The sequence below is a fragment of the Corvus cornix genome, chromosome 2, assembly GCF_000738735.6.
Source record: "Corvus cornix cornix isolate S_Up_H32 chromosome 2, ASM73873v5, whole genome shotgun sequence".
Classification (NCBI taxonomy): domain Eukaryota; kingdom Metazoa; phylum Chordata; class Aves; order Passeriformes; family Corvidae; genus Corvus; species Corvus cornix.
The window spans coordinates 140310743-140325357 of NC_046333.1; positions in this window are offsets into that span (position 1 = coordinate 140310743).

The window sequence follows — 14615 nt, forward strand, 5'->3', positions numbered from 1 at the left end:
AGGCAGACAGTACCAGAAAACAAATAAAATTATATCAAAGAAACCATTCCTGTCTAAAAATCAAATCTTACTCAGATATGAATCCCATTAACTTCAGCTCATGCAGGAGTTTACGTTTTTCAGATTGAAGACTGCTGTAGACATTTCTGTAAATAGGTTCTATTTTATCACAGATGAACTTAAAATAGTTTAATAATTCTTTTCCTTTTGTTACTCTTTCATTGACATTTTTATTTTTTGACATCTTCACTCTCCTTTGTCCTGCCTACAGTTCATCCTGAGAATAGAGACTAAGTAGCAAAGTACCTTTTTTCCATAGATATGACAGCCTTTCACCTTTGCAATCCTTTGGAGGACAACAGGTCTTATGTTTAAATCACTAATCCCCTTTGGATGAAGTCTCACTTTCTGGGTGGCTTCATCGGTCAGACCCACAAAGCAACCGCTTCTCAATTTATATTTTTTCGAATGACACTCCCTTATCTGTCATTGTCATATGGCACAGTGGGACATCTTTGGAAGATGAGGTGGACTGTCTCTTTTGTCACATTCAGCTCTCTGCTGCAATTAAAACCTGCTTGTCTGCTAACTAATCACACTTTCTCTTCGTTACAGACACATTTTCACTTCTTCACTTTCCATACAGCCTTCATATTAATTTCAATCTTTGAAATGGATATGATTCCTCAAGATTAAGCTCCAGATATAACTGATGAACCCAGTTTTTCCTCAGCAGAAATCTTTCACTTTGATCCTTCTTTTTCATCAACCATTCATCTTTAAACATAAATAATGGCATTGCACACAAGGCACAGTATTCTGGATACCTGCTTCCAATTTTTAACTATGACACAGCCTTCTCCAGGAGGTTTGCCTCTGGCACTGGGAATGGGGCTTGCCTTCCCTGACTCAGCTGTTCAGTCTAAGCTCTTCTCTACAATCAAGACAGATGCATGACCAGTGGCCCTAGGGACATCATTTGCTGTAGGTATCTTTCACTCTCCTTTGACAAGTGGGAGAGTCTGGACAACAGGGTTGGCCTCCACATCACAGCTTTCAGATGGCCAATATTTACAAAGGAATGCTATCCCTACCCGCTCTCCACCCCAGGTCTCTACTATGGTAATAAAAACCCATGAACTTCTTCCACCTCTTACCAGCCATCTCTGTTCAGGATACATAATGTTGTAACTCTTATATTTTGTGTTCAAACAGTGCCCAGTTAGATAAATCAGGAACCATGCATGCTTCCACTGCAGGAAAGTTTGCAGTACCACTCTAGGTCCTGTTAAACATCAGGCCAAACAGAGGAGGACACATCCACCCTCCAAGGGCAGGTGGAAAGCTCTGCCAGCAGCTGGCCACATGCATCCAGCTTTCTTCTGTTAGCCATTAGGAAGGTTACTTGAGAATGATTTTCAATTTCCTTTCAGTTTGGTTATATTCAGCTTATATTCTGCAGATCTTTCATATTGGCTAAATTTGTTAGTATCACAGCATAGATTCAGCATTCCAATGTATGGAATTGTTTGGTCTGCTATGCTCAACTGTCACTCTCACCACTTTCACCTTCTAGCCTCATATTTCCTCATCTTGACATTAAGATCTTGAGCAGAAGAAATCCACAAAGGACGTTCAGAGACACCTATAACTGAGCTTTTTAATTCCAATGATGGTGAAAATTGAGGTTAAAAATGAAATTCATATCCACACCAGGTATCTGACTGTAAATATCCAAAATTCAGAAATGCCCACATAACACATTATTAAGTTATTCAAGAGTTAGTTCCTAAGAACAAAATGTTTTGGATTTATCCACCATACCTTAGAATTTCCCACTAGCTCCTGATTCACCCTTTAAATCAGAGGGTAAGAAGGTAGGGTAGATCAGATCTTGAGACCTGTTAATGTCCCAAGGATCAGGAGCCTTGGGCAGTTTGGCCTGAGCTGACCTCCACTCTGGGTCCAGTGTTGAGAAGACGTAGGAATCCAGAAACAGCAATTACGATTGCAACAAAATTTATGGCAGCAGGAACAACATAATAAGGAGAGGCTGCTGAAGCAATGCAGTCACTTTTTGCCAGGAAGACAATCTGTTCCTGGCTCATATGAAGGCTGTGTTCAAATTTAGGTCTAGCCTTATATGGTCAAATAAGGATTCTGTCCGTGCCTAAGGAACATTAAGTCTGAAGCTATTTTCTACTCTTACTTTCTTCTTTAGCTAAGGAACACGACAGTTAAATTCGTTCTGAGAGTGTTCTCCCCATTATAAACACAACCAGTATGCACTGGCATCTTCTCATGGTACACACATCACTGCATGGGCATTACCAGCAGTACCACAATTCTTATAGACCAGTTATCCTTCTGACATTTACTAAATAACCACCAGACAAGATAAGAGCTGCTATCATTCTCCTAGTGTGAAGACAGATGGACAATTCTCAAAATTTCAGTCAAGCAGTTGAAATACATGAGGTGTCAGAAAGCATTATTTATTTCATCTACATTTTTAATACAATGGTTTACAACACATAGATGACTGGATGACTGGGCAAATGTATACATTTCATATGGATAAAATTACATACAAACAGGTACAAATACACATACATACACATTTACCATGCTATACAGAATATGAAATATTAACTTATATGGTTCATATGCTTTTATAAACATATTCTCCTAAATGTAGATTTCTGTATTGTATATATTATTAAAATGTGGCATTCAGATCCATATAACTCATTTTAAATTTATTTATGTTGTCTGTTTCTTCAGTTTTTTCAGAAATCACTTTTGTCCTGGATGACTTTACAACATACCTTATTTAGTAGGTCAATACTAATCAAAATTTTGTATCAACCTTACACCACAAAGCATGGCAATTTCAATAACAAAATCGGCTATTATTTTTACAGCTCTCCAAAGTGTGATGTTAGTCTGAGTTTGGAATGTCAATAAACTCAAAGCTAAGAACATGCTTAAGTACTTGCCTGGATCAGACCCAACAAAACCAGTTGAGATGGGGGATTCATTAAAGGTAGATTTATAAATCATTATCATGGAACTGGCCACTGAACATTTTTTAGTAGATTACATAGAGAGACTGGACACAAAGAGAAGACAAGAGACACTAATAACTGCCCCTGTTGGACATGACAGGAAGCTGAGGTCAGGAGAAGGATCTGCCAAAGGCATCCCAGTAAGAACCTGTCTCTCTTCTGTCAGACCATATGTAAAAGTAAGACTGTCACTGTTATCTGCTGACCTTCATATGGCCCTAACAATGGGGAAGGGGCCAAGCTGGGAGATTCAGATGCAGTCTTGCAGTTTTGGGGACTGCATATGTGTTTCCACCACTTATGTCCATATTAAGGGACTGCAGAAACATTAGCATGTTGACAGAAACTAAGTCTGGAGTTCCCTCAGAAAACAAAAACCCACTGCAGATGTGCAGCTGCAGTGATGCAACAGCATCACCTATCAGTCAATACAAACAGTTTTGTAAATACATGGTATAAAATTATCAGCTATGTTCTCCAAACTGGTTTAATAGATTAATTATGGTTTAACAGATTAATGCAGCATTATTTCAGTGTTTTCAGTACAACAGCTGCCAGCACTGCCCTTAGCCTGGATTCCTGCTTTGTGCTTAGAGCTCCCATGTTCTTCCTGTTGTAAATTTACTGCAACACTGAAAAGCCCAGAGTTAGGGATATGCAGATTAAAAAAATTGTGAAAATGATGGCAAATTGAATGAACTAAAACATGCTCTTCCCAAAAGATCTGTTCATATGGAACACAGCTTCTTGATATTTAAATTCTAAGGCTAAAGACTGAGGCATAGCAAACTACGGACTCCTAGAATATTTACTCTATAAGGATGAAAGATTGTTGGTCCCTGTGGGATTATGAGGCTGGGAAGTGCTGTTATTTCAGACCTGATGTTTAGGCCATTAATGATTCAATGCAGTCTTTTCCTTTATTTCAGTAGCAGCAGTTCTGTCCCTAATGTCATTTTTTTTCCCATATAGCCTGAGGATTTGATGTGATTAACATCTGAAACGTATTACTTGGGTTGGTGCTAATTAATTTAGCTGAAATACTATAACTTTTAAACTCTATTGGTCATGGAAGGCTGAATGATAAGGTTAATTAATTCTGAACAATTTTAACAGTAAACAAAAGCATTTTAAAAATAAAAGAATGTAAAATCAGAGAAAGACTTTTCTCTGCCAAACTTTATTAGGATCCTACCAGTGGCTAGATGTCCTGTAAAGAATTATTCTCCCACTAAATTTGTGTTAGCTGGATAATATAGGAAGAATGTTCTCTCAGTCTGGGTTTTAAATAGTTATCCCAGCAGAGATATGCATCTTAGAAATGGCCCTGTATTTACTGGAGCTGGACCAAGTTCATCAATCCCACATTCCAAAATCTCCCACACTAAGGCTTAAATTCTGCAGTTCACATTTTGAGTCTGTGTGAATCAAATCTTTTTAAGTTTCTCCCTCATTAGTTTTCAGTCAGGATTGTCAGTTAATAAAATACAGGATGGCACAGATGCTCAACTCATGTAAATTTTCTCAACTCCTGCCACTTGATAGCTGTCTCTTTGACGTCAGTGGAACCATGACAATTGCCATCAACCCAATATTCATTTTCTTCCCTCCTGTTATCCACTTCCCTGAAGACATGAATCACTAGATGCTGCCACTGCTGTCATATAGTGCCATGCAGACAAAAGATAAGTCACCTAGAAAACTTCACATTTCATGCTATCAGAGGATATGGATTTGAAAAACTAGTTCGACTCAAATGACAAATGATGAAACACTGAATTGACCTTTGCACTGTAGTTTTCTTCTTTTAATGTTTGAGTATAAGCTTTTAATTCTCATGCCTGCAGCTTTACTCAGCAGATATCAGCTGCTGAAGGACCTCTTCCCACGCTCTCAATATGCATGTTTGCTCTGTCACTTCTGGTACTAATGGGAGCAGCATCCCTAAGTACATTTTTATCATTAAGATCAAGAAGAAAGATAGGATGGCAGTGTTGCATCTCCAGTGGGAAGATGTGCACAGGCTGACAGAAGAAAAAAGAATATTTGAAGGATGTACGTTTACAGGTCCAAGGGAAGTACTATCCTAGAGTGTGTGGAACACATGCAGGTAAATTACAATCTTTCTACATAAAAGTAAAAATTCCTTAAACTCAGCTGCAGAAGTAGCAGCGGGACAGAGATTTTATCTGTAAGCATTCTTTCTAGACCCAGACTTCCATTCTGTAAAGGCTGCAAAAAGGATTTCAGAGATTTTTCTGAATTAAAATAATATAATCCTTTCCATATTATGTAACCCTTCTTTCTCTACAGTAATTTGTCACCTGTACATGAAAAATAAAGACATTTGGGTCTGAAGATCCTCAGCTCAAACAATGAGAGCTAAGAATAATACCTCTAGAAATTAAAAATAGAAAAAAATGTCTACAAAGTCTACAATAACATTACTTTCATCTTTTCTGTTTTACAGCGATGCATGGATTGTTATTACTGTTGCCAGCCTCACACCAAGAGAGCATACTGAGTCTTTTGTTGATAACACATGGATGATATTAGCTAGTGCTTTCTAAAAAGGCATTTTCTAAAGGGCTAGTATTGGTTAAAATACTAGCCCTTTAATACATTATTTGGAAGTCCCATTTCTTACTCCCAAAGCTGCAATACTCTTCACATGTGCCAACAATGCCATTATAGCATTAAAATGGAAGAGTTTTCAGATTTTTAGTTGAACTATAAATACTAAGCTTGGGGGGTTTGGAAATCTTGCTTTATTGTGGTTTCTTTGCTTGAACAATCAAACTAATTAGTCATGTTCTCCTTTTCAGTCTACTACTTTCTGGTCTTTCAGACTTTTTCTCTTATTATTATCACAGAGCTATGTGATATGTCATTCAGATAGTGCTGGCCATAAATTTTCCATCAAAAATGTTCATTTAATGAAAAGCTTCTATTCAGTTAAATGAAAACATCTGTAGCTATTGCTCACATTATGTATTAAAAGATGAGCACTTTCAAAAAGAAACCTCCCTCTTGCACATTCCAGAAGTAAAAAAAAAATCCTTGAAAAACAAACAAAAATAATTTTAACCATTTTACTGGAGTAACTCAAGATCAGATGGAAGGAGCTGGGAATGAGGAGAATATGCTTGCTATCACCACATGTGCAGTTCTCTCTAAATATTGAAAATACCTGGTGGAAACATCTTAATTGTCTTTTGGCATAGTTTGTTTTTCTAAGGCCTACATTTATGGCCTTTATAATTATTTTAATGGGTTTTTTTAATGGTGTCTTTTAAAATCTAGATCAAACCTCCCCATGTTACCGGAAGCAGGTAATTGCAGCTGAAGGGCCCCATGATGGTTGTTTTCAGTTTGATGAAGGAGGCACAGGAGGGTAGCACCCTGCTGCAACAGGCACAATATACAGTGATGAAGCCAAGGTGATTTGTCAACACTGACAGTGCAAATAAAAACCATGTCATGCCACCTGCTAATGCAGCAAGATTTCAGGTAGTTCTGCAGAGGAGCTGAAGACCTATTTGAAGGACTCATAGTAAGGCTTTACATGAGAGGAGACCTGCGCTTTTCTGTTTCTCCTTGTCTTTGACAATGCATTGCATTGGTTTAAAAGAGTTGCTTTTCTCAGAATCCTTTACTACAGTACCGTGTAATTTTAATGTATTCTGCCTCTCTACCCTTACAGTTTGTCTGTCTGCGCTCTTGCTTTTCACATATCTGTAAAGACAGATGCAGCCATGATTTTTCTTAGGTTCGAGGCAGCTTCTCTGCTCTGCCTGTCAGAGCACTATAACCCGCAAGTCTGTGGCACCTCCCTTCAAGGAACATTACTGTACTTCTCATCTGCAGCAGGCTTATACAGCAGCAGACTGATCTGTGAGCTCTGTAGAGCTGACACTCCTTTCTTCCTCTTCTTGGCATTATTTTCAGTAAAAGCATTGCTACTAGCTATGGTTGAGTCTCTACTTACAAATGACTGGAAGCAAGCCATCCAAAGCAGGAATTCTCCAAATTCTGCGAGCATTACCATGTTTGGAGATCCTAATGCTGTCACATGGCATCTGACAGTATGTTCACTCTGCTAATAAGCCTTTTTGAGCTGTAACCCCAGAACATGCTTAGATCTCAGATCACTAATTATCATCTTCATTCCAGGAAAAGTCTTGTTCCAGATACTGACAAACTTGTGAAACTGAAATAACACCAGACTTCTCACTCACTTCACACAGTTCATGGAGAAAGCACTTGCTCATGCCACATTTCATGTTAAAAATAACTCACTATAACAATTAAAACAAACAAGTTCACCAAATTCCATTAGCCTTTTAAAAATGACATGGATTACAAGATTATGAAGTTTCTTCTTCAGTAGCTTGCTTCTCCTCCATCCCATTTTTCTTGGTCTTAAAAGCAAGTTTAGAAATGCATTTGTTATGGTGCACACAATGCTAAGACTGCATTGCAAAAAGAACAGCAGACTACCTCGGTCTGTAGCACTCTACCACCAACAGTCTGGGAGGTACCAGGAGAGAACAATCCTTTCCAGTAGGTAGCATGTCTGTTGCTACACTTTTCCAAAGTTTAAAAGAGTCAAATAGTATTTATATGAACAGTTCAACGCAACTGGCCTTGCACCCAGATAACAGCCTGATGAGAATTTATTTTATTAGTACAGCTGCAGCCATACAGAGTCTATTGAACATCTGCTTCACAACATACCATACCCAACAAGCTACAAAAAACTTTCCAACGTGCTGTAATAAAATTAGGATACACAGTGTTTAAGAGAGAAGTTTAAAAGCTAATGTGCAATTAGTACAGGTCCAGCAAGATGATGAGTTTTGCCATCATCCAAGCCTGAACCAAATGGAAATGGGGTCAGTAAAAGTGTCCAGATGTTGTATATAGATTCAGGTTATAATGACAAATATACTGCTTCTAGTAATTGTGATATACATCTGGAAGGTTATATAGGAGCAGGATGGAAAACTCTGGGGAAATAGAGGACATCCTCCATTCTGTAATATATTGCTTGTAATATTGCACAGAGGGAATGTGGCCAGAAGTTTTGCATAAATAATGTCAGTGAGTCAATCCAAGAACCCCGCAATAATGCATCAGCCTAGAGGGATGATTTGTGTTCAAACATCTGCCTCCAGCTATGCTTTTTTCCTATCTATTATTCCATTCCCTATTTCACATAGTCTTATATCACTGGGAAGACACAAATGGCATTTGACTTGGCATCGAGTGATGATGGCTTTTGTGGACATGACCTGCACTATACATCTTTCATGCCCTTATTATTTTTTCTGCATTGTCATCTATACTGCTGATGACTTTCATGGTAAATTAGGACACTCTGACCTCCTTATCCAGGAACTATTAGGTCCCTTTTTAATCTATAAACTTCTTCGCTGTGAAATATACAATCTCTGAATCATAAACCATCAAGGACAAGGACTGTTTTATTCTGCACTCACACAGCAGAATGAGGTTATACTCTTGCCTTAAGTCTTCTGCTGCTACCATAATGCATCTGACATGATCACATAATGTATATCTGTGTTTGTTTAAATTATTCTAAATCTACTAAGAAGAAAACAAGAAAAGCAAAATGTATCTTGGGATGAATAGATTGTGTGAATGAATGTCCAAATGAGGGAGTGAAGGACACAGAATGAGTCCATGAATGGTCATACACATAGGAGAGCTACTGACTAGAATGCAAAAATTCCCAGGACCAGATTTGTAGCACCAGAACGGCTGATCTTACCACCTCATTAATACCTGTTTTACATGCCATCCATGTTTACATGCAATATCTGATTCACAGGCAGAAAGGGTTGTGGAACCTTTGAATAAGAAACAAGGCTAGAGAATCTAGACTGATTGACACTGAATAAATCACAATTTTGCTCATAAGAAGGAAGTTAAGGCGAAAGAAAACATCTTTTGCCACAGATACAGGAAACAAAAATGAGCTTTATAATACTTCAAGAATACAAATGTTCTTTGCAATCGGCTGATGGGTATTCAGTGCTCCTCCAAATAACAGTGGGGTGGGTTTGTTTCTATAACGTCACAGAGAAAGTTTTCATCTACTGCTAGGGTTTACAGAAAGAGAAATAAAACATCAGTAGAGGCAGATGAAGAGAGAAACCCTGGGCTGCTGTACCTTTCAGGATAGAAGACAAAAAGCCATGTACTACAGACCACAGCAAGGATCCCCTCACACATGTTTTAGGAAGGAAACAAGCACAGGACCTCTCTGTCTGTCCTACTATGCAGCGAGTTACAGGAATATCATCTGTCAACACCTTACTGAGAACTATGCCTCCAACTGTGGAGAGGAAACTGCATACCAAACAATAGGAAACTGCATACCGGCAATGACCCCTGAAGGGAAAAAACACCCTTGCACTCCTAATTATAATGCTAATAGCACATAAGCAGTCAAACCACAGGGCAGATTAGCTTTTCTCCAGTATTAACTACTGTGAAGTCCACCACAAAGTCATTTGTCACCAACATACTTTCAGCATTGGTGTAACAGCTGTGAAAATACAATTAGTCCCTCCATCTCTATCCCACTGGGTACCAGTCACTGCTTCAGTGGCCTCTTTGGATATGTTTCTGTCCTCTGCTGGCCAGAGGTCAAGTTTTCCAGAAGCTAGTTGCCTGTATAAATTACAGTGCACATATTTTACATCTCATTGTAATGCTTTCTTTTGCCAGCATCCGCTTCTTTGCAAATGTTCCATTTCCAAGCCATTTTTCTGCAAGCCCCAAGAGAAGTCATCAAACAAGCATGCTGAAAATTTATCCACAGGCATCAAAAATGCACATTTGGCTGATGAAGACATAGAGTTCATATAAACTTCAATTTGGAATGCTTCTTCTTCCAAACAGCTAGTCCCATATGACACCATTTGCTCAGGAAAAATAACACCAGGGGAAATGTCCGAAAGCCCAGTACAAGAAGACACAGACTGCCCTCAGCTATTTTGGGGCAAGGAGACAAACTTGGTATTGTTTAAATAATTTTCAGTGTCAGCATTTGGAGTACCAGTACAATTGAAGGCTGCAGGAGAGGTGCTGGGTAGTGAGAGACCAAAGGAGACATGATATGTCTGCTTCTGGGTTTGGGTCTGAAGTCACAATGCCAAGATTATGCTGAGACTTCCAGATGTCTCTTTAGAGACAAGCAACTGAACAACTGCAAAAGCAGAAAAATTATCAGGATGATGTTTCTGCATTGTGATACCCTGGAATAAGTCCTGTTACTCCTTTTCCTTCTGTCACAGTTACAGGGAGAGTACCAGCTGCTAGACATAACAGCCCATCACAGTCTTCGAGCCAGAAACAACTGACTGCAAAACTAGTTCTTTGGTGTTTAAAGGAATATGAAATGGGCCAACGGCAATGTTCCTGAGCTGAATGTCAAGATGGAAACTCCAGACAAGTAGAGAATTGATGATACAACATGCCTGCCAAGATCAAAAAGTGGTGTGTAGGACCCACTGCAAAGTGAGAACCAAAAAGCCACATCATGTTTTAAGCACCTCACATGTAGGCTGGACTATCACACTGCACCTGACTTCCCCATATTCTGCTAATGCTTGTTTTTATACTATGGGAAATAGTAAACCCATATAGTTATTATAGTAAACCACACACTAACCCTGGCTTATGGAGGCAATGCGAGTCCCAACAGTGTCTAAGCTGTTACAGTACCATTTGGATCAGTCAGCAGGAGGACTGTGCTTCCACATGCAGGTCTCAACCCATGAGTTTTTCATCCTATTTTCTCCCCGTGTACTGCTCAGGAGGGAGAGGGGGAGAGTGAGCGAGCGTGATGGTGGAGTGGTGTGGTGGGCACCTGGTGGCCACCACACCACATAAAGTCATTCTGAAATTGGTGGTTTCCTGATCAATTTTCTGTTCACTCTGTGAACATTCACAGGTTGGGCTGTGGCAAACCACTGAAGTTGGTTACTACCTGTATGAAACCCAGCAGGTATGACACTCCGCTTCTCTGTGCCCCAGCAGACTGTGCCATTAACACATACAGCGTATAGACAAGTGTTACAGTGGCGATACTGCAACACGTGTATCAAACAACGAGGCCCGTGGAAAAGAAATATATATGGACCGATTCTTGATAGATGTCTCAGAGAGATGTTTATTTCTCCAGCCGCATGGCCGGGGCTCTCCAAGGAACCGCTCAATCCCGGGGCCCGAGGGTCCTTGCCCGCGCAGGGGAACACAAAACAACCAACGGGGAACGAGGCTGAGCAGGGGCAGGGAAATCCCATGTCTGTCCCCTCAGGGGCCCTCTCCCAGGACCACATGGCAGGGGGGAAGGGACCCCGACACTTCACCCATTTATTTTTAACAAAAAGAGATTTAAAGCTTAACATTGAAAACAACTGGATAAACATAACAAGAACAGTTTCAAAATAAAACAAGCCACCCTCCTGAGTCTTTAAATGTCCAAACAGATTCTCTGGAACATCTTAAGGCTGACAGAAGGGAGACAGGACTCTCCGAGCATGCTTTGTGGGGAAACTGAGGCAGGAGGGGGTTTCTTCCATTTGTACCTGTTGGAACTCTAAACAACAATAGTTAATTTCTTCCCTCCTCCCCTTCATCCCCCACTCAGCATTGGGAAGGGATTTTTGGGGAAACAATTGGTAAAGGTATGGTTTGTGAGGGAAACCATGGGTGAAAAAACGGATTGGGAATACACTGGGGGTAATAGGACACAGGGTAAAAGGGAAAGGTGGGATTAGGAAAGGGAGACTGTAGGGACTGTTTATAATGTGGCTATTGTCTAACATGACTACAATTTTTAGCATATATACTGCCTTTTACAGAAACACCATCAGGCCCAGTGACCTCTGCTGCTTGTAAACCTTTTCTACCTTGCACAATTTTGAACTCTGCTGCTTCTCCATCTCCGAAACTTGGGATGTATTTTTCAGGGTTACTCTTTTTAATAGCAGTTCTATGAACGAATATGTCTTCTTGGTTGTCACATATTGTTATAAAACCATAATTTTGTTTAACATTATACCATTTTACTATTCCTAAAACCTTAGCTACTATGATTTTTTCCTTTTTCCGAGTGGCTGCTGTTTTCTGTCTCGCTGCGTTTTTGCTTTCTCTTTCGCTTTCACTCGCTCCCGTGTTGGAATTGCCAGGGTTGTCAGTGTTGCCGGGGCCATCGGGGCTGCTCGTGCCTGTGCACTCTTCCCGGGGTTGCATTCGGGGCTGTGCGGGCCGGGCCGGGCCGCGCCGCTCAGCTCCCCGCGTGCCACTGCGTCTGCTCTCAGCTGCGCTGCTGCTGCCTGGGGCCGCACCCACGTCTCGGCCGGGCCCCCGAGCGATGATCCCCCCACCCCCTGCTCCGTGCGCGTTTCGGCTGGGCTCCGCTCCGCTCCGCCACCAGCTGCCGCCCGCCCACCGCTCCTCTCACGGGGCTCGCTCCACCACGCGCTGTGCGGGGCTGGGCGGGCTCCCGCCGCACCTCGCTCCGCTGCCGACACTGCAGCTCGCATCGCTCCACCCGTGCGCGGGAACTGCCTTGCTGCTGCTTGGAGAGCGCACGGGGCATGTGGGTGAGGCTGCAGGGTCCCTGCGCCAGGCTTCCCTTCGCCAAGACACAGCTGACATTGCTCAACAGTCTCGGTAATTAAATAATATTCACGAAAATATTCTTCCATCGGCATATATTTTGACTCAGAAATTAACTGTGTCCAAATGGTCTTCCAAAAATCTTTGGTAAGAATCAAATCCCAAGAAATGTAGAAAAAGTTCTTAAGCAACCATGCCAGGAAGTGTTTCAGTTCCTTTTGAGCTTGAATTAAGCTAAAATTTACAAATTTTTGTTCAAGAATCTTTTCAAGTTTAAGATAAATGTCCACATGCGGCTTGGAGAGCCAAGAGTCTTTCCACGGTTCCTCCATAGTTTAGAGATGGAACAGCAAAACAAAAACAAGAAGAGAAATCCGGAGTTTACTCACAAATCAGTCACTGTCCTTAGGGATCGGGGATCGTTCTGCCCGCATTAACCACCATTTGTTACAGTGGGGGTACTGCAACACGTGTATCAGACAACGAGGCCCGTGGAAAGAATATGTATATGGACTGATTCTTGATAGATGTTTCAGAGAGTTGTTTATTTCTCCAGACACATGGCTGGGGCTCTGCCGAGGAACTGAGGTAATCACGGGGCCCGAGGGTCCCTGCCCGCGCAGGGGAACACAAAACAACCAACGGGGAACGAGGTTGAGCAGGGGCAGGGAAATCCCGTGCCTCCCCCCCAGGGCCCCTCTCCCAGGACCACATGGCAGGGGGGAAGGAACCCCGACAGACAAGTTTGCTTATGGATATACAGATGATGGAAATGAGGCAAGCAGGGACGCTGAGCCCCATCCATCATGCTCTCCTTGCTGTTCTTCTACCACCTACCACACCAAAGGGCTGTACAAGAGAATCCTGTAAAGGCAGAGAGGTCTTCATTGCTCAACCCAAGCTTCCCCTTGGTCCAGAAAGCAGCTGTGTTCACCCCCTACTGAGCAAGGGCATGGAGTATCACTCTCTGCTGTGATGCTCTGGGCTCTGATCCTATCTAATTTATCCCATCTTATCTAGCACTACCACTACTACTTATCTAGCACTACCTGCTTCCCTCTATATGGATGCTTTCATAGTTCATGAAAACACCTGCTTGGATGAGGAAAACACCATTGCAAAAAACCTCCTGTCACACAAAAAGACTCCCCCAAGCACATAGTCCTCCTCACCTAATCACAGCCATTAACTGTTTCCTCTGGCCTATAAATACAATCTCTGTTGAATTAAACTCCACCTATCTTAAGTGTCTGTGTTAGCCACATACTAAAAATGTTACGTGCCATGTTGTTATCTACCACAGCTTGGTAACAGTAAAACTGTACCTCGTCTGTTTATTGTTGGCAAAAGTTCCACAAAGTCCCATTATTTCTCCTTGAATAAACACATAAACACTGAACGGGACAGGGTGGAGAATGAAACTCCTTCCATGGTTAACACATTTCCCCTAAGCCATCTGTCACCCTCAGAGCAGTATCAAAGCACTACTGCTTAAGAAATAGTGTGAAGGGACTTGTGAGGGAGTAAATTCTTCTTTATTTGAGGAAAACAGAGGATAATCCATCAATTTCACCAGTTCTGTTTATTTTTAAACAGAATGATTCATATTGCCTTGCAAATGTATAGACTGATTTAGAGAAAATTATTTGAACAAAAGCAACAATTATCCTCTTCCCTCACTTCTGAGGATTTTTACTCTCCTTATAGAGCACAGGAAAACCATCTTTGGAGTTGCTCAGGGTATATGAGTGAGAACATCATAAAATACAAAAAAATTCATAAGCCAATATTATGGTGAAAATTATAATCACTGAAGTAGTTACCCTTTAAAGAGTCCTAATTTCAAATTTGGGTTAAAGTTGGTTGGACTAGAACATTACATGCAGACAC